Here is an 18247-nt window from a genome sequence, read left to right as displayed (position 1 = left end):
CCAGGGTCCTTTGAACCTTGATTCTCCGGGTGGATGCCTGTGCCCTGGCATGGGGCAAGGAAGGAGAAATCAGTGATGGCCAATTAAGAGAGGGAAGTAAAGCTGGCTGAGGGTGAATGTACATGTGCAAGTCTGTGTGTGTGTGTGTGTGTGTGTGTGTGTGTGTGTGAGGGAGAGGGAGTAAGAGACACAAACAGGAAAGGCCATGCCCATTGGGTGAAGACTGACTTAATCTCTATAATTAAAAATCTCTGGTGGCATCCCATTCTAATTAAAACACAATTCAAGTTCCTTTCCAAGACTTGAAGGCTTCACATAAACTGCCTCCCACCTTCCCGATTGCATCTCTCCCAAACTCCTTCTTTTTACTCCTCTGCTTCTACAAGTTCTCCAAACACCCCAAATCCATTCATGCCTCAGGGCCTTTGCAGATGCTGTTCCCTCCTCCTAGAATGCTTTTCCTTCTGCTCTTCACTTGATGGCTGCTTCTCATCATTCAGGTCTCAGTTCAAAAACTACTTCCTCAGAGAAGCTCCAATTGCTCTAAAGAAGCTTTCTCTCTAGCAAACCCTGAGGTGCACTGGCTTGTATCTGAAACATGTTTTTTCACTTATTTGTACCTTGTTTATTGACTCCATTTCCCACAGAAACATAAGGTCTCTAAGAGCAAGGGCTCTATCTTGTTCAACACTGGGTGCCCTACCCCCACCACCAGCACCTAGAGCATCTCCTATTATGTAGTGGATACTCTGTAAATATTAGTTAAATCTCAAGTCCCACCTTATGGATGACTGTGCAGAAGGTCACCCAAGATCCACTGCAAAACCACTCTCTGCTCCCTTGTCACCTCGACCTTCTACCACAGTGACCATAACCCACAACCAACCAATTCCGGACCTGCTTCCACAACCTGTGGAAGGTGGAGGTAACGCTGCTTCCCTTTCAAGAATCTCCAGCTTCCTTGCCTGTTCTCCTCTGGAGGCCCTATTCTCATCTCCTACAGATCTTTCCATTCCCAACCAGATAAAGGTAGCTCCAGATTTAAAGAATCCTTCAAAGACCAGCATCACACGCTACTAGGCACACTGTGTCTTAGGTATAAGGGCAAAAAGAGAGAATGGGGAAGAAGAGCACCTTTTCACTTGGCTTTTCAGTGTTTATGATAAAAAAAAAAACAAGAACAAAAACAAATTTCCTAAGGGTTGGGTGCTTTCCTTCCTCTCTCTCCCAAGAAAAGGAAAGCCCTTCCCTGGTCGATGCAGAAGGCTGTGACAGCAAATGGGAAGCTGGCCATTCCCCCCTGGATGACAAAAAGTCTCCATGAAAAAGAAATATGGACATGGGAAAGAGACCCATGTCCTACTGTTCCTTACTTTGTTTTATCCTCATAAACTCACCCCTAGAATCTCACCCCTTCTTAGCCTGGCTGTATGGCAGCCAAGTTCCTGACCAAGCCTAAGGCCCTACTGCTTGTTTGGTGCTGGCGAATCACCATCAGCAGAAAGAACTCCTGCTACCTCACCATGCTGAGGAAACAGTACTTCTGACATCCTAATACAGAACCAGAAATACAGTTTCCTCCTGACATGCCATAATATCCAATGCATCCATTGTCTGCCTTACATCAAGCTGACTCCCAATCAAATACATCTTTATTGAAGTATAATTAACATACAGTGTGGTAACAAGTTAATTTACTTTTAACCCTTAAAGGGTTCACCTGGAAATTCTGACACGTACTGTTATCCATTGTAGTCACGATAAATAGGAGAGGTTACTTTCAACTGTGAAAGTGGGGATGGATGTAGCCCTGGGAGGACTCCTTCCAGGAGAGAAGGCTGAGTAGGAACTTCAGTGAAAATATATTCAGAATGAAAAGAATTTTTGGAGCACAATCCATTAGAGATAACATATCCTCCTGAATTTGGCCAGACACAGCACACCAAAGTGACCCGTCAAAGATGCAGAGAAGACAGAAGATACCTAATTGAGGAAAGTCTGAAGCTCTCAGAAGGAAAGGCAGATAAAGTACTCAGACCACCTGTTCAAGAAGCCCAGCCTGGGGGTAATTAAGGAAGTATATTCAGAACAGGGGATATATAACTTGAGTGTGCAAGGCAAAGGTGAACAATATGTATAAAAAATGGAAGAATTTGTGAGGAATGTATACTATGGAGGCTTCCTGGGATGGCGTAAAGCAGAGGTTAAGCAGACCTCCGTGTGATCCATTCTAAATCCTTTAAGCTAGAGCAATCTTAGTTTTTTTTTAACTATAAAATGGGGCTAAATATTCCTGTCTCATAGAGTTGGTGGGAAGATCTAATAAAAAAACACATGTGAACACACGGGGGATCCTAGTGGATGCCACATGAGTTTTGTGCTTTTCTCACCTCCTTGATAAGCATTACCTAGAATGCATATCAAACAGATATCTGGCCCCCAACCCTGGATGGAATCGTAAAACCCATGGAAGCCAACTGGTAATCTGCATGGGTAGCAAAGGAGATGTATCAGAGAAATATGGGAAATGCGCCACTACTTTACCTCTCTCCTAGAATATTCCACACGATGTGGAACACAGAAATATCTCCAACAGAAGAAAACAGCTGTCACTTCCCTCTGGATAACTTGAGAATTAAAGTTTTCACAAAAGACAGACTTACGTTTTGGAGTTTGTTTGTTTTTAACAGTAAGTCTTTCAATGGTATTGTGCCAATACTGTCCATCCCTTTCTGGGCCTCAAAGATTTTTATTGATTTGGGGCAAATCATTGGGAAATATCTCCAACAAATGCACTGCAACATGGTCTCATTTTATTGCCCCATTATCCGGAGGCATGCACTCTGGGACTGTGACATTCAGGGATTATGGTAAAAATATTGCTCCAGGGAAGCCCCACTGAGCAAGAAATGAACATCTCCTCTCCCCCTCCACATGAACAATTAAGGACGCTTATGAAGCCAGATCAGGGTTAACGTAATCAGTTTCTGAAAAAGTTCTCATAAACCAAAGTTGCCATTATCTGAAGTGTCTCTGAGGCAACTGGCCTTATTCAGACATGGGATTGTTTTGTAAAACAATCTGTCTCTTCTGCAGATTTGAATGTGAAAAGCTGTCCTGGGTGAGAAGAAAAGGAAGCAACACAAACCAGTTTCCAAATGTCAAATCGGTGTGCTTTCAAAAGGAAACTAACCTGGCAGCCAACCGGATCTTCCCAAACACTTAATATCTCGCGGTAAACTAAAAGGGTCATCTTCTGTGGCTAGGAGAGTAAGTTTGAAGACCGGAAAGTCCAATATCCATGCTAGCATAGATAAAACAGACAGCCATCAGAAACCTGAACATCCACGTGAAAACGGGGAGAAGAGCCAAAGGGGAAAAGAAGCTTCTGACTGGCCTGCAGTGTCCTTAACTCTCCACCATCATAGTACTCAGACGCATGTGACTTTTTTGAGTTAGAACCTGCGGTTAATGTGGCTTCTGATGGCATCCACGATGTCATTCCTATCCCCACTCTCACATGCAGTTTTTAAATAGTACCTTTCAAACAGCAAGCACTCCCCCTCCCCACCCCTTCTGCTTAAGATCCTATAAGGTGTCTGGGGTTTCAGCTTCTGAAAATCGTTTCTAGATGTTCTTTTAAGCCAAAATAACAGCACACAAGACAGAGGCTAAGATCTCCAGGAAACTCTAGAGCAAGCGGCTTCAAAATGACAAATCTCTTCTTTTTTTAATCTTTAAAACTAACGGCGGCCAAACACTGCAATTTTCTCACCGCCGCTCTTTTCCCCAGACTGCCTCGGTGCTTGTTTTGTTAGGTCTAGTTCTACCGTGGCGGGAAGGAGGGTCTTCTTGGAAATTTTTCTGAAAGACCAGAACCTTCCAGACCTCTAGTCCCTCCTGTTCGTTACAGGCCCTTCCCTTTTACAAAAACAAAAACAAAAACAAAAAACAACAAGCAAAGAGCCCCCACCCTGGTCACACTCGAGTGCCTAAGCTCTCCTGAGATCACAGGAAAGAGGGTCCCAAAGCAGGTCCTCTACCCTCGCAGCACACCTCCTCCCGCCCTGGGGGTCCGAGCGCCCCACGGCTCCACTACCGGGCCGGTGCCCCCACCCCCTAAACCCGGGGGTCAAGAGCACGCAACGCTCTGGGGTCCGCAGGGCGCATGCAGGGGCTGTCGGTTCAGCGTGCCCCCCGCCCCCCGACGCTCAGCCCCTGGGGCCGCACAGACCCCAGGCCGCCCGGATCAGGGTCAGGAGCTCGGTCTCCCCGCGCCCCCCACCCAACCTCCCTCGCCCCGGCAATGCAAACCCGCAGGGAAGCCGGCGGGAGAGTTACCCGCCGAGGCCCAGGCGCGAAGACTGCAGAGGCGTGCGGGACTCTGCGGCGGGAGGCCTGCGGCTCTCCGGCCGCCCGCCGCCGCTCGCTCCAGCCGGCCGCTGCCTCTCCCGCGGCGCCTGCAGCATCGGGCCGCCGAAGCCCGCGGCCGGCGGAAACCGGAGGAAGGTGGCCCGGGTCAGGGGCAGCGCCGGCACGATTCCTCGTCCGCGGACCAGGCGGGGGAGCTGGGGAAGGCGCGGCGCCGAGCGGAGTCCGAGGCGCCCGGCCGCGCGCTGCCCTCCGCGCTGGGGTCCGGATCCCAGGCGACTGCGCCGAGCGCCTCCGGAGCCGCGGGGTCGCTCCTCCTGCTCGTCTGCTGGCGCCAGACGCGCGGTGACCACGGCCGCCCCCGAGTCCACGGAGGAAGGTGCACTGCAGAGCGAGGCTGTGGGGGCTCCGCGCCCCCCGGAGCAGGGAGGCAGGAAAGCAGCCGAGCCCCTACCTTTCGGGCTGGGCGGACACCAGCCGCGCGCCCTTGCCGGGCGTCAGGGACGGAAAATCACCACGACGGGAGGGCCCGGGTAAAGCAGCGGGTGGCTTCAGGACAAGGTAGGAGGATCAGGTTCCACAGCCAAGAAGACACTCCCATCCCGCCCTGGTGTTGTTTGGAGAGCTGCCGGGACGAAAGTGAGGGGCGGCCAGGGTACTCCCCTTCCCCGCCGGGCTGGCGGGCGGCTGGAGTAAACACATCTGCTTGGCGCACCGGGGACTTCTGTGACACTAGGCGAGGCAGGCGGCTTGGTCCCTAGCAGAAAGGGAGGGGTGTTCAGATCTCCAGAATTCCCGGGCTCTGCCTTTCAAGGACAAATGTGTTGGTGCTTTTTGTCTTTTGGAGATGTTACTTTAGGGGGAAGAACGAAGGTGGGATGTGCATTTTCTTTTCTTGTTAAAGTAGCTCTCTGGAGAAAAGCATTGTTAATAATGTCCTCATACTTGGATGGCTCTGAATACATTTTATATTTCAGTGTTTGTGAAATAATTCATTGTCTAGCAACATTCAGTTAATAGCTCCAGCCTTTGCATACTAAGCATCGTAATCACATGCCGTCAAATGACCCCAGAGAGAAGAGCCACAGACTTGGGTATAATTCACAGCGGCAATGTGTCACCGCACTGAAACAAAGCCTTTCCTCTGTGATGGACCTTCTGGTATTTGTGTTAAGTTTAACAACAGCCCTAGGAGGCAGCTCTTGTTATTTTCCCAGATTTACCAATCCAAAAAACGGGAGTGTGTTCAGAACATTCCTAGCTCTTTCCCTGTCTGTGGATTGCCTTGGAAGAGGGCCACACAAATTGTGTAATTTTAAAGGTCGCTCCTGAGACATCAGAGTAGTGAATGATGTTTAGGGAATTTGCCCGTGTGGGTCAGTTTTCCTTGAGGTTGCTTTGCTCTTCTAGTTTCTCCTGAATTCCATACTACCCTTCTCTTGTTCATGATCTTCAGAATTACACCAGTGTTACGCTTCATCCACTCTGCCCTTTTTAGGATTTGGGGATCTGCAAAGTCATGTGTTCAGGGGAGAGGCCATCTGCTATTCCTAGCTGGCCTTTGTGCTGCTTTGTAGTAGTGGCCAAGAAGGCAGAGGTCACCCTAACCTAGTTCAAATTCCACCTCTTCCACTGTCATGCCTTGTTACCTTAAGCAAGTGGCTTCACGTCAGTGTGCTTCCTTTTTGTCTCCTGTAAAAGTGGTATAATACAACCTATCTTCAGGGCTTGTTAGGATTCAAATAGATGATGATCTAAAGAATTCTTGGCACGTTGCTTGGCGCAAAAACCATCAGGTCAGGAAACAAGAATATTAACTACCAGTCACTGCCCACTATGAGTCAGTTACTGCCTATGTATCATCTATGTTCCTCCCATCCATCCTGTAAGCCAGAATAATCTCATCTTAGAAACAGAGTTGGGAGGTTAAGCAATGTGCCCAATGTCATAGTGCCTACATTGGAGCTGTGATTCAAATGAATGGCCACCAAAATCAGAATTTTTAGGCAGCGCACATACAAGGCTGGCCATTTGCTAGGTTTTTATGGATGACGCAGTCTCTGAATTAAAATCACACTGTTTCATAGGATATGGCCTCTGTGACCCTAGGGACAAGTTCAAGCCAGGTTCCCCACACTACCCTGGGGTGCCATTCAGTACCATGTAGAGAGTAAGGTTAAAGACACTAGGACATCTTCCTCAATCCCAGTATAAGTCCTGCCTTCCAAATCCTCATGTTCCTCATGTCCTGTCCCAAGAACAGGCTTTTTGAGCATGATTGGTGTAGGACTGTCTACTTCATATAGGGGAGACCTACTCAAAATGCTGTGCCCTCAGCAGAACAGTCACCTTAGCAGAACAGTCGCCTCAAGTGACAAGAGGCCATTTTTTTAACAATATCGCCTTATACATTAATAATAAAAAGAAAAATTCTTTTTTCTAACATTTCTCAAGACTTAGGTTGTCCAGATCTAAACAGTAATCTGGCTCAAGACCGATTTTGACCAAACTAAACTTTTTTTTTACATACAATTGTGCCTCCTCCCACTCTAAATGAAGATCCTGCCAGCCTCTCCTGGCTGTCTTGGGGTTTTATCTACTGTAAGCAGTTATTTAAAGAACATGTGCATCTCAAAATGAGTAAGCCACAGGGAGTAGGCAGTCTAAATCCTAACTTAGAGCCGACTGCCTACAGCGTGGGAAAACTGTTACTTCAGCAAAAGGCAGTTTAGTTCTCCTAAGCAGTGCCTTAACTTCTGCAACATCCCCATTTCAGAGCAGGATCTCAGCCCTATGTTTGTTTATGTAAATAACCATTGTGTTGATTTCCCCCGTATAGTGAGTGCTTGGAAAAGGAATGCGGGTCTATCAGAGGCTTATTTGCAACTTCATAAACAGCAATGTCTCCTTACTCTGCTAGTCCCTGCAAGGTTTCAGAGTTCTGAGTAGCCCAGTCTCAGGAACTGCATTTACTCTCCTTTCACAAACTGGAGAATGAGGGGAGGTGGGAGAGTGGAACTAGGTTTCATCATGTTCTAAACACACGAACATATAAAATATCTGGTGAAAGCCATAATTAAGTTACAGTTAATGGCATAATGGCAGTTACAGTATTATGAAATGGGTTAATATTCAGAATATATCAAGAATTGCTATGGATCTATGAGGAAAAGACAACCCATTTAAACATAGGACACAGGTCATAAGCAAGCAATTCATAGAAGAAATACAAATAGTCCACAAACAGGTGCAAAGATTTTAGTGTCTTTTTATAACAATGTTTATGAAAATGTAGACAATAAGGAGAAATCAGATTGGCAACAAGTAAGGTTAATGAGCTTAATGAGTTTCATCAAGGTGTCAAGGAAACTATTCAAAGAAGGATGAAGTAGAACTTCCTCTTTAGAAGGCAATTTGGTGATTGCTATCAAATTTACAAGGTTGTTATGGTTTTGAATTTCAAAACCCTAATTAAAGTTCCATAACTGTCTTCCTTAGAAGACAGTTTGGCCTCAAGCCAAGCAAAGTCAGAAAGAGGAGCAGGAAAGAGGAAAGGGTGGGGAAAGACACTGATCTCTTAGTTGACTCCTACTTATCCTGGTCCAGAAGAGGCAGCCATTCTGGTTACTGAGTAGCACCCAGAACAAACCCTGGTAAGGCGCCTCCCGCAGGTGGGTGGGCTCAGTCGGCAAAACTACTGCATCTCCAAGCAACTTGCTCAGAGCTCTTAATTATATGTTAGAAGTGTTAGAAGCCTGGGCCACTGTCCTAGCTGCTGGGCCCTGCTCCCAAGACAGGAGGGAGATGTCCCATCCTCCCCACCTATCTGTGGAGATGCTCTCCTAACTTCTACTCCAGTCGCATGACTGATAATTCTGTCAAAGTATTATAGGTAACTTTCCTTGGGGGCACTCAGCCCACTAATTAACATCTTTAGCTAACCCCTTTGTCTCTCAGCTGGTTTACAGAGCGGAACCTACTGCTATTTCGCTTCATGAGAATGTTTTTACTGGATGGATCCTGGAAAGGGGAATCGCTGGGCAAAGCATACATGAAACTACAAATAGTTTTGTATTTTCTATTTTCATGTTCCGAAATTCACACTTGAAACAAACAAATGAACAACAACAACAACTAGTTTCGATAGCACTCCTGAAACAGAGTGCCAGCTGGAGTCATCACAGTGCGCTGTGAATGGCACATAGTCTTCTCTACATTTCCCAAACTTCAATTTGCTATGAATGTATGTCACCTTCAAAGCAGCAATTCCATGTTTTTAGGACTCCATCTGTAGAAATGATCACATACAAATACAAAAATATGACTAGGGATGGTCACGGCAGCATTGTTTATAATGTTTAAAAACAGGAAAACAGTGCCCAAGAATAAATAGAGTGACTAATTAGACTGTGTTATCTCCTAATAATGAAGGCAGCCATTGCAAAGCTATTATAAATGTATATACGGATTCAGTTTGCTAACGGGATAACGGCTACAGTACGTTGGCTTTAGAAGTTCTACATTCCGAAAACTGTGGGACCCAAGGAATTTAACAAAAATCCCCTACCTCTGGACAAGCAGAGCAAGACTAACTCCATTTTGTGCTACACCCACCATCTCATGTGTAACCCCCACATGACCTACTTATTGCTTAAGACACTCCCCCACCCTAGTCAAGCTGCTGAGCACACCCTTACTGGAAACCGGCTCATATAGGAATGCGGAACCCCTAACCGCCAAAGAATGTAAACCCCGCCTTTTGCCCACCAAACTTGCGCGCCAATTCTGACCACAGTGATAAGCTAGTTCAAACAGTTACTATAGGGTAAATTGTAATTCAATTAGCCACCTGCGTGTGGACTGACATGACTATGCAACTTTCTGTGTGTGTTACAATCTCATTGGCCACTGGCCCCTATAAAACTGCTATGCCTCTTAACCTAGGGGTCCAAATCCCTGCTCCGCTGTGTCGGGTATACTTGGGCCCAAGCTCCAGCTTGCAAATAAACCCTCATGCCTTTGCATCGGTATTGGTTCCTTGGTGGTCTCTCGGATTCGAAATCGGGGCATTACAAAAACATACTGAATATATGTGTAGCATATCATAGATGCAGTTATTTATTAATATCAAGCAGAGAAAGAACCACTCATATGTGTGTATTTGTGAATCCGTAGGGAGTGTTGACAGAGATTTCATCTAGAGAATGGAATTATAGAGGCAGAGAGAGAAAGTAAAGGAAGGTTTTTGCTTTTGATTCTAAATATTTCTGATAATTTGAACTTTTTACAATGTACATAAATAACGTTTGTAATTTTTTTTAAAGATGCTAACAAAGTTATCACACGTGTGGAAAGAGAGATTAAAATCCTGAAATAAAAATGCATCAGTGTTTAGGCACAAATTGGAACTCTCTACCTTGGTGACTCCCTGCCTGTGTACACTCTATATTCTATGCAATACATTTTTACCTAATCACTAGAGACTAAATAGAAGCATCAGGTGAAAACAAAATAAAATAAAACCCTCACAGCCACATTGAAGGGACAAGATGAAAACCTATGGAATCGTGTTTTTATTTTGCAGTGGGGAAAAAAAAAAACTAGGCATATCGGAAGCATGAAAAAAAAAAGGTTCATACGTGTGATTTCATTAAAATGTAGACCTTCTGAGTGGCAAGATATATTGAGAAATAAAAACACAATCTGAGTAAAAATATTTGCAACACATAGAGAATGGTTAATTTTCTTATTTTACCAAGAACTCATGGGGGAAAAAAACCCAAGAATTTAATAGAAAAATAGGCAACTACAAGGACAAGCAGCACTCTGAAGGGAAAAATAAAACATATATTCATTAAACAAAATGTGTCTCCTATGCGCCAGGCACTAAGCTAAGCAGGTGTAGAGCAGTAAAGGAAACGTAAGAATTCCTGTTCCTATGCAGCTTACATTCTAGTAAATTTTGGGGAGTCTTGACTTCACTGTTTGAATTTAAACTTAGGTATAATTTGCACTTATTGGTAAAAATTATGAGTATTAAAACAGGGTGGAGTTACAGGCACTTTCCTGTGCTATTGATGGGAGTACAAATCGGTGACCCCTTTTTGGAGGATATTTTAGCATAAACACTTGTAATTTTAAACATTTATATACTCTAATACAGAAATCCCACCAAGAGAAACTTCTGTTACAGATATCCTTGCACTGTTATATAAAGTTGTGTATAAGAATTGCCTATTAGGGGCGCCTGGGTGGCTCAGTCGGTTAAGTGTCCGACTTCAGCTCAGGTCACGATCTCGCGGTCCGTGAGTTTGAGCCCCGGGTCGGGCTCTGGGCTGATGGCTCAGAGCCTGGAGCCTGCTTCCGATTCTCTGTCTCCCTCTCTCTCTCTGCCCCTCCCCTGTTCATGCTCTGTCTCTCTCTGTCTCAAAAATAAATAAAACGTTAAAAAAAATAAAAAAAAAAAAAAAGAATTGACTATTAGATGTTGCTTATAAATGGAGACCCTGGAATGACTCAAATAGCCTTTAGTAAGGGACTGGAATTGTAGGGTACACGTATACCATAGAATTTTATGTTGTCACTAAAAGAACGAACTAGTCTTCTATCTAATGACTTGGAATAATGTCCAAGATACCATTAAATTTAAACATCATATTACAAAACAGATTGCCCAGTAGGATTCTGATGTTGTTTAATATTTTTTTTAAATAGAAATAATGATAGTTATAATACAGCCGATGTTAGTACACACAGTATCTAGAGGAATACACACAAGCTGTGAATGTCAGCTGCATCTAGAGGGTACATTCATGGAGGACTTTTCTTTCTAAATTATACAGTTCAGAATGTTTGATTTTCACTATTTTTAACTGAAAAAAGCGAGAATTTTCAAAACATTTTACAATTTAGGAATTTTTGCATGCAGTCTCTTAGAGACATAACAAATTGAGCTTTACTTCTTGGGGAGCCTGGGGCGGGGCGCAGTGGTTTTTCTGAGAAGTAATGACAAAAGCTTTGATATACAGGGGTGATTGTGTGCCATTTTCATCAAAATCTTGATAGTGACAGTTATTTTGGTTTCTGTTATTCTTAACCTCAGCATTAAAGAAACTCATCTACTCCCAGACTTACAGGGGATGGCCACATCACCAAAGGATATTATAAGACAGTGACTTGTCAAGCAGAGAGATACTGCTGGGATACAAAGTTGCTTCTGGAGAGTCCACTAGGAACCACTGCCTATGGAACCACATAGGAACCTCTCCCAACTTCCTGTCATTACACCTGGAGATAGAGAGGCACCAAGTGTGAAATGGCGGAAAAGAAGGCAAGGTGGAGGCCACTCGATACACTCAAATGTGAGCTCATATTAATTGTACTCCTGCCAGATGCTAGGTGATTTTATAGGTTATATTGTTTACCACACACAGCAGCCCTGTGAGCTGAATATCATTATCCCCATTTTCCAGATGATGAATTGAAGACTCAGTGAAATTACCTAATTGGCCCAAGGACCGGAACTTGTACGTGTCACACCTAGAATTTGCACCCAGGTTAAACTCCAAGGCTCTCTTTTCATACCCATGACATAGTGTCTTTCTAGTCAAGAGATGAAGGATGTGAGAGAATTAATGACGGTTATGCAAGTATGATGTTTCACAAAAACACTTAGAACCTGGCCAATTGAATGGGAATCCTGGGAAACCTTAGTTGGCTTTTTGTATGCGGGTATCAAGATGGTGGCTGCAATGGTATGGCCAACATTTCCAGTTCCCATTGTTCCAGTTCCTGTTCCCCCAAACCAGAATGTCTTCTCCAGGGATGTGCAGACTGTAGATTATGGAAATATTTCTTCAGGACCCCAGTCATCATTCCTCCTGGCTGAGTCTGCTCACTTTCACACCTGAGCTCACTTTGGGATAGATCCCATTTTAATGTAATTACGTTAGCAGAAGCACTAACCATAAAGGCATCAGGGTCATCACAAGGGAAACATGTGCGGCAGCTCCCCAGGAGCATGCAAATGCAACACTTCAATTCTTCATTTCTATTCCACATCAGAACAGTTTATTACACTATAGGACATTATGAACACAAGAGAACTGATACCAATAATAAAGAGCTGTAGAGATAGGAACCGCCATGAACATCTGAAGTAGAAGTAAAATGAAGGATTGAAACTGACCACTGTTCCCTAATGGTTTAGACTAGGAATCAGTTTTCATTTTACAATGTTTACAATTTTCGTTTTTACTGAATCTTCTGGTAAGCTTCCAAATTTACTTTTTTGCACTCAGGTGCCATATTGGCAGTTTTTCCAAATCCTGCACATGACTGTTAACTATTACAAGTATATTAACCACATGGTGATATCCTGACCATCTGAGCAGCTCTCTTCAGTGCTTCAAAAGTGGTAAATACAAAAAACAAATAACAAATAATTAACAAATACAAATAACTTTAATCTCTATCATCATTTAGTATTATCGCATAAAATTGAGGGGTTCTGAATCTCTGCCTAAGGGACTAAAGAGAAACAATTTTGTTTTTGCTTAAAGAGAGAGATGGGAATAGGCAGGACTTAACTGTATGTCTCTGTGCTTATCAGTGATAAATAAATGCATTTTAACCAAGTCAACTAAGTCCTAGACTCTGGATCCACAAAATTTTGTATAATTGATAAAACTTTTTTACTGGCTATAGATTAAAAAGCTGAATACAGTTGAATTTTCCTGGGCCCTTTAGAGTTAAGAGTCCTGCCACTGAGAATCTGTCATACAAAATGTTAATCTGTACGCTCGAAAACAATAAAACTCCAATACTAAATACCTGGAGGTTGTCCCTAAGTTTTCTTTAACTGAGGTGAGTAATAAGTTCATTTGTACATGATTTCAGAAAATGTGCATATCCCTTGCTGTTCAGCGCCGCCCCCCCCCCCCCACGCTTATTCTGTATCTGAGATCTCTCAAGGATTCACTCACCATTTCCATAGAGGGACTTGGGAGTCTTCTCTTGCGAGCTCTACTTTCTTAATTCTCAGTCTTTGTACGTCCTGCTGCTCACTGAGCATTCAGTTCCACATGTATTTATCAGCACCTGCTGTATGCAAAGTATTGCACAAAAAGCAGAGTCAACAAATCCAAAGCCAAATTTTAAGTCTTCTACCCTGACCAGCTTTTTCTTTTCACTTACTCATTTTTATTACTGATAATGCTTTTCTCCCACCTTTCCACTTTTAAACCCTTAGAATTATCTTTGATCTGTCCTTCTTTCTCTCCATCTCACCTGAACTTCCATCCTTCATGTCATTAGCACACTCCACATTCAGTCATTAAATGCACACTGCTTGCTATCTGCCAGGAACTGTTGCAGGTGCTAGGAGTAGTTTGCCAGTGGGGAAACAGGCAAAAATGTTTGCTTTCCTGGAGTTATATTTTAGTAATTCATCTTGATTTCCTTTGTGTTTCCCTCTTGCATAGTGTTTATTTCACTTACTCCAGACCTGCATTCCCTGAGTCACCCTATCACCCCCATCACCTGGAGCGGCTCTCTTGGAATAATATCCTAAGGACCCACAGCTCGCTTTTTTACTTCTCAGTCTTGAGCAAATCTCCCAAACTTGTTTTAGGCTTCTTTTCCATAGAGCAGCCTGCCTGCTCACCCTTCACCCCACTGGAACAAAAGACAACATTGGATTCCACATCTCTGCCTGTCAGTCTTTTGAAAACAAAAGCAGCACCAGCAGAGATGTTCTAGAGATCTGTTAACTTGTTTCTTACCCTGTAACAGAAAAGTCACTGAGCCAAACCCCAAAACTTAGTTACCTTCTTGAGATGGAGGAGGGATAAATATTTACAGCTGGAGATCACAAGTCTGAAATTAACATGAGCAAGGCTGGGTTCCTTCCAGAGCAGGGGCGGAAAGAATTTGTTTCCCTGCCTTTTCCAGCTTCTAGAGGCCACTCACGCTCCTTGGCTTACAGCTCTTCCACCATTTTCAAGGCTTGCAGTGTAGGATCCTCACATTTCTTTGACTGTGATCCCTGCTTCTCTCAACCCATCTCCTGTTCTGACTCTGACCCTTCTGCCTCCCTCTTCTAGGGACCTTGTGACATTGGACCCACCTGGATAATCTCCCCATGTGAAGACCCTTAACTTAATCATGTCTGTAAAATTTCTTTTGCCATTTAAAGTAGTACTTTCACAGATTTATGGGATTAGGATGTATACATCTTTTGGCAGGCATTATTTGATTTCCCACATATACCATTTAGTTTTTCTGGTCAAAAACACTTGTACTGTTTTCAATGTGGGGAATTGTATTTTCAGGAAGAAATTAATAGATGGTGTTATATACAAGAGAAGAACCACAAATCACTCATTCACTCACCAAGTATTTGTGTTTACTATGTGTCAGGCACTGGACAAGGAGCGTTCTGGGGATACAGATAAGAGCAGATAAGTCTGTAGAGTGTGATGCTTATGAGTCAAGACTCCAAAGTCTGATTGTCTGATTTTGAATCCTGGCCTCACCATTTATACACTGTGTGATGTAAGCAAATTACTTCATTTCTCTGTGCCTCAATGTTGTCACTTATGAAATTAAGATAGAATTAGAACTGTCCCATAGGGTTCCGACGATGATTTGGTGAGATTCTAGGTAACCCCTTTGGCACACTGGCTGGCATATAGGGTTCCATAAATGTTAGCTTTGAGGTGGAGAGTGAGGGAACAGAAAATAGAGATCACGGAGTATATAAGGGCTTTCCAAAGCTAGATCTTAAAAGTTCAGTTTCTTTTGGGGGAGAAATGAGGGATGTGCAGTGAGAAGACATAGTGAAGGATTTAGAAACCATGAGAAATGGCTGAGGAGACTGGAGGAATTTAGCTGGGGGAGGAAAAGGCTTAGGAGTTACATGAGAACTGTATTTCAATACCATGCTTGGGCAGTTGGCACAGCAAAAGAGATTAGACTTATTTTACTTCTATCCAGAAAAAATATCCAAGCCCAAGTGGAAATGGCAAAAACATTGATGTCAATATTTGAAAGAACTTGTGAATAATAAGGAGTTCCTTTTTTTTTTTTTTTTTTTTTTTTTTTGAGAATGCTCCAATCCCTTCTCTGTGTCCAAATATACTGCTTCTTTATGGAGTGGTCTGTTGTACATCCATTTTCTTCTTTCCCCTTGTCAATTGAAACCCAAGTATTTTCAGGAACCAGTGGGCCATAAACTTTAAGGGAGGCTGGGCTTCTGCCCAGCCACAAGGGTGTAAAGCAGGATTGGTCTGAGCCAAGCATGGTAACCATGGCCTTTGTCATTATTTAGATCGGCAATGAGCATGTGGGACCCAGTTCTTGCCAATGAGATAGGAGAGAAAGGCCTTTGGAAAAGTCTTCATCTCTTCAAAAGATACAGGAGGGAAGTAAGTGCTCTCTTTCCCTGTTCCAGGTGTGAGACATCTTTGTGTGAAGAGGTGATGCCTGGAGATGGGGCATCCATCTCGAAGTGTTAGAGAACACACCTGAGGTCAAGGCTAACATCTGAGGCAGGCGGAGCAAGAAGACAGAAAGGGCCTGGATCCCTGATGAGCTGGATGAGCTACTAAATTATCTGACCCTGGAGTCATCGTATAGTATGTCATTTATTATATCCATGTAATATATTAAAATATCCTCAGTGTTAAAGCCAGTCACATTTCTCCTTCTTACTGCTCAGAAAGCACCCTGCCTATGCAACTAGCAGCACAGAACCTTGACCACCCAGGCTCCCAGCAGAAAGTAACTACAGCCTCTCTTTTGGTGTTATCACAATACTGGCTTTGAGAATGGATTTTGGGTTTTTTTGTTGTTGTTTTTTTTAAATTTTTTTTTTAACGTTTATTTATTTTTGAGACAGAGAGAGACAGAGCATGAACGGGGGAGGGTCAGAGAGAGGTAGACACAGAATCCGAAGCAGGCTCCAGGCTCCGAGCTGTCAGCACAGAGCCCGACGCGGGGCTCGAACTCACGGACCACGAGATCATGACCTGAGCCGAAGTCGGCCGCTTAACCGACTGAGCTACCCAGGCACCCCGAGAATGGATTTTGAATGAAGATATTCTGACCTGCTTTTCAGGTAGGCAATTCCGTTAGACACATTTTTGGGTTCATTTTTATTCTCTGCATATCCTCAACTTTATCTTTTGGATCAACCCATTTCATTAACATGCTACGTACCTACCCAGCCAATTACAGTTAACACTAGAGGGTGTCTAGTAATCGAATAGTTTGCCTGCATTAACTAACTCCTTTCCGGAATTCCTGCATAGGCAAAAGATTAATTTTCTGAATCCTAAAATAGCTATAATTCTGCGATACCAAAATTTATAAGCACTGAACTAAATTCACTGTATATTGATAAATCTATTCATCTGCTTTTACAAAAACTGAATCAAGAGATAGGTGGGAAAATATGTTAGCAAGCAATTAATAGAGGCTGCAGCACAAAATTATTTAATAAATGTTCTTCCCTTGTGTGGAAGAGAGAGCCGTGTCTGATTTCTGCTAAGCGTCCTTTTTGGAACACATCCCCTTAATACCCTTACGGTCTTCTTAGGCTCCTCACTTCCTTTTCTCTTCTGCCCCCTGCATCTCATCCTCCTTTTGAATCAGGATGAGTTGAAACAGTTTTCTGGCCCACTTTAGGTTCTGGAGAGGGACAGCTCCTCAGAGATCACAGTGACATGCTTTTCTCTCCTCACACTGCTTCTCTCTGTAGATTTTACAGGACCTATGTCTGTCTTTATATCTGAAAAAGAAGTAGTTTCATTCCAAGCCACATCCTTGCCAAAGTTTATTGAGAATATCAATAAAGGACAACACATTTGTAAGAAACCTTTCTTTAAAAACTGGACAGAGTGGGAAAAGGTGATGTGTCGTCCCCAAGTCTAGGGAAGAATGTCAGTCGAGTCAAACTTTAATTATAATGTCTGAGTCAATGAAAAGACCAAGTGTTTCCACTTCTAACAGACCCTCTTCCAGTTAGAAGGCAGCAGTTTCCAGAAGTCTGCAGCTCTGTTTCAGTCACCTTTATAGAGTTTATAGGACTAAAGTACATAACTCATATTTTCTTATTTTCTATATTGTGGATGCCTTGGCATTTGGGCCCTCGCTGACTGGTGTAGTATTGTAATTTATAAGAAATGCAGGTTTCCCCCACTATCTGAAGGTAGAACTCTCCTATGAAAGCTTTTATAAGCCGAAATTTATATGGAAAAATTTTTTGACTGTCCCCAGACCCCAAAAATAACCTCTCTTAGGCTTTTCAGATACCTTAGGACATATCATGTTAGCAGGTGCACAAAATAAATTTCGAGAAAGCACAGATGTTCACAGACACTGTTCAGAGCTGTGGTGGCTTCATGCTGAGATGCTGAATGTGGTTCCTGGGGAAGGAACTGGAGGTGCCCCTCTCACTGTTCAGCATATGCTGCCTCTGTAATGGCTCCATGCAAAACAAACACTATACGCTATTTTCACTTTTATGAAAGTCCTCTTCAGATTGTGTTCTGTTGGCAAAAACAGCTACTCAGGTACATAGCTCTTTCGCAAAAATGAAGTGCCCTAACTCAAACTTTCAAAAAGTGGGAATACTTGTATACATTGTGTCTAAGTCCCATTTCTGGAACTGAGGTCCTAAAACCCTTGGAATGTCCTTAGTGTTGAGAGTGACAAAGGTGTCTTTTGTTATATTAATGAGGTAGCTTTAGGACTGAACCTGAGGAGGGGGCTGGTTGCCAGGGGAACCAACCACGTGATTAGAGGGTTGGAATTTTCAGACCTCTGAGGAGTGGGGAGGGTCTGGAAATTGAGTTCAGTCACCAATGGCCAATGA

General features: G+C 43.5%; 1 protein-coding gene and 1 long non-coding RNA gene across 8 annotated transcripts in view; both read right to left on the bottom strand.

The window, feature by feature from the left end:
• Positions 1–5163, bottom strand: part of ST3GAL6 (ST3 beta-galactoside alpha-2,3-sialyltransferase 6) — an 84683-nt gene extending 79520 nt beyond the window's left edge. For 3 of the 7 annotated variants that reach the window (XR_008422443.1, XR_008422442.1, XM_053903250.1), the window contains exon 1: positions 4826–5163. The gene's annotated coding sequence lies outside the window, so the exon portion shown is untranslated. Of the gene's footprint in view, positions 1–3193; positions 3305–4825 lie in introns of those variants that run through there. The other 4 variants (XM_053903248.1, XM_019448142.2, XM_053903247.1 and 1 more) reach the window with 4 other exon arrangements.
• Positions 5164–8435: 3272 nt separating this feature from the next.
• Positions 8436–13469, bottom strand: LOC128777248 (uncharacterized). Its single transcript, XR_008422444.1, has 2 exons — positions 13356–13469; positions 8436–8659 (listed from the first exon to the last, which is right to left on the bottom strand). It is a non-coding gene; the product is annotated as an uncharacterized LOC128777248 (long non-coding RNA).
• Positions 13470–18247: the final 4778 nt, after the last annotated feature.

The sequence above is a fragment of the Panthera pardus genome, unplaced genomic scaffold (genome assembly GCF_024362965.1).
Source record: "Panthera pardus isolate Hobbes unplaced genomic scaffold, ASM2436296v1 HiC_scaffold_16, whole genome shotgun sequence".
NCBI lineage: Eukaryota > Metazoa > Chordata > Mammalia > Carnivora > Felidae > Panthera > Panthera pardus.
This window is presented reverse-complemented; position numbering and strand designations above follow the sequence as displayed.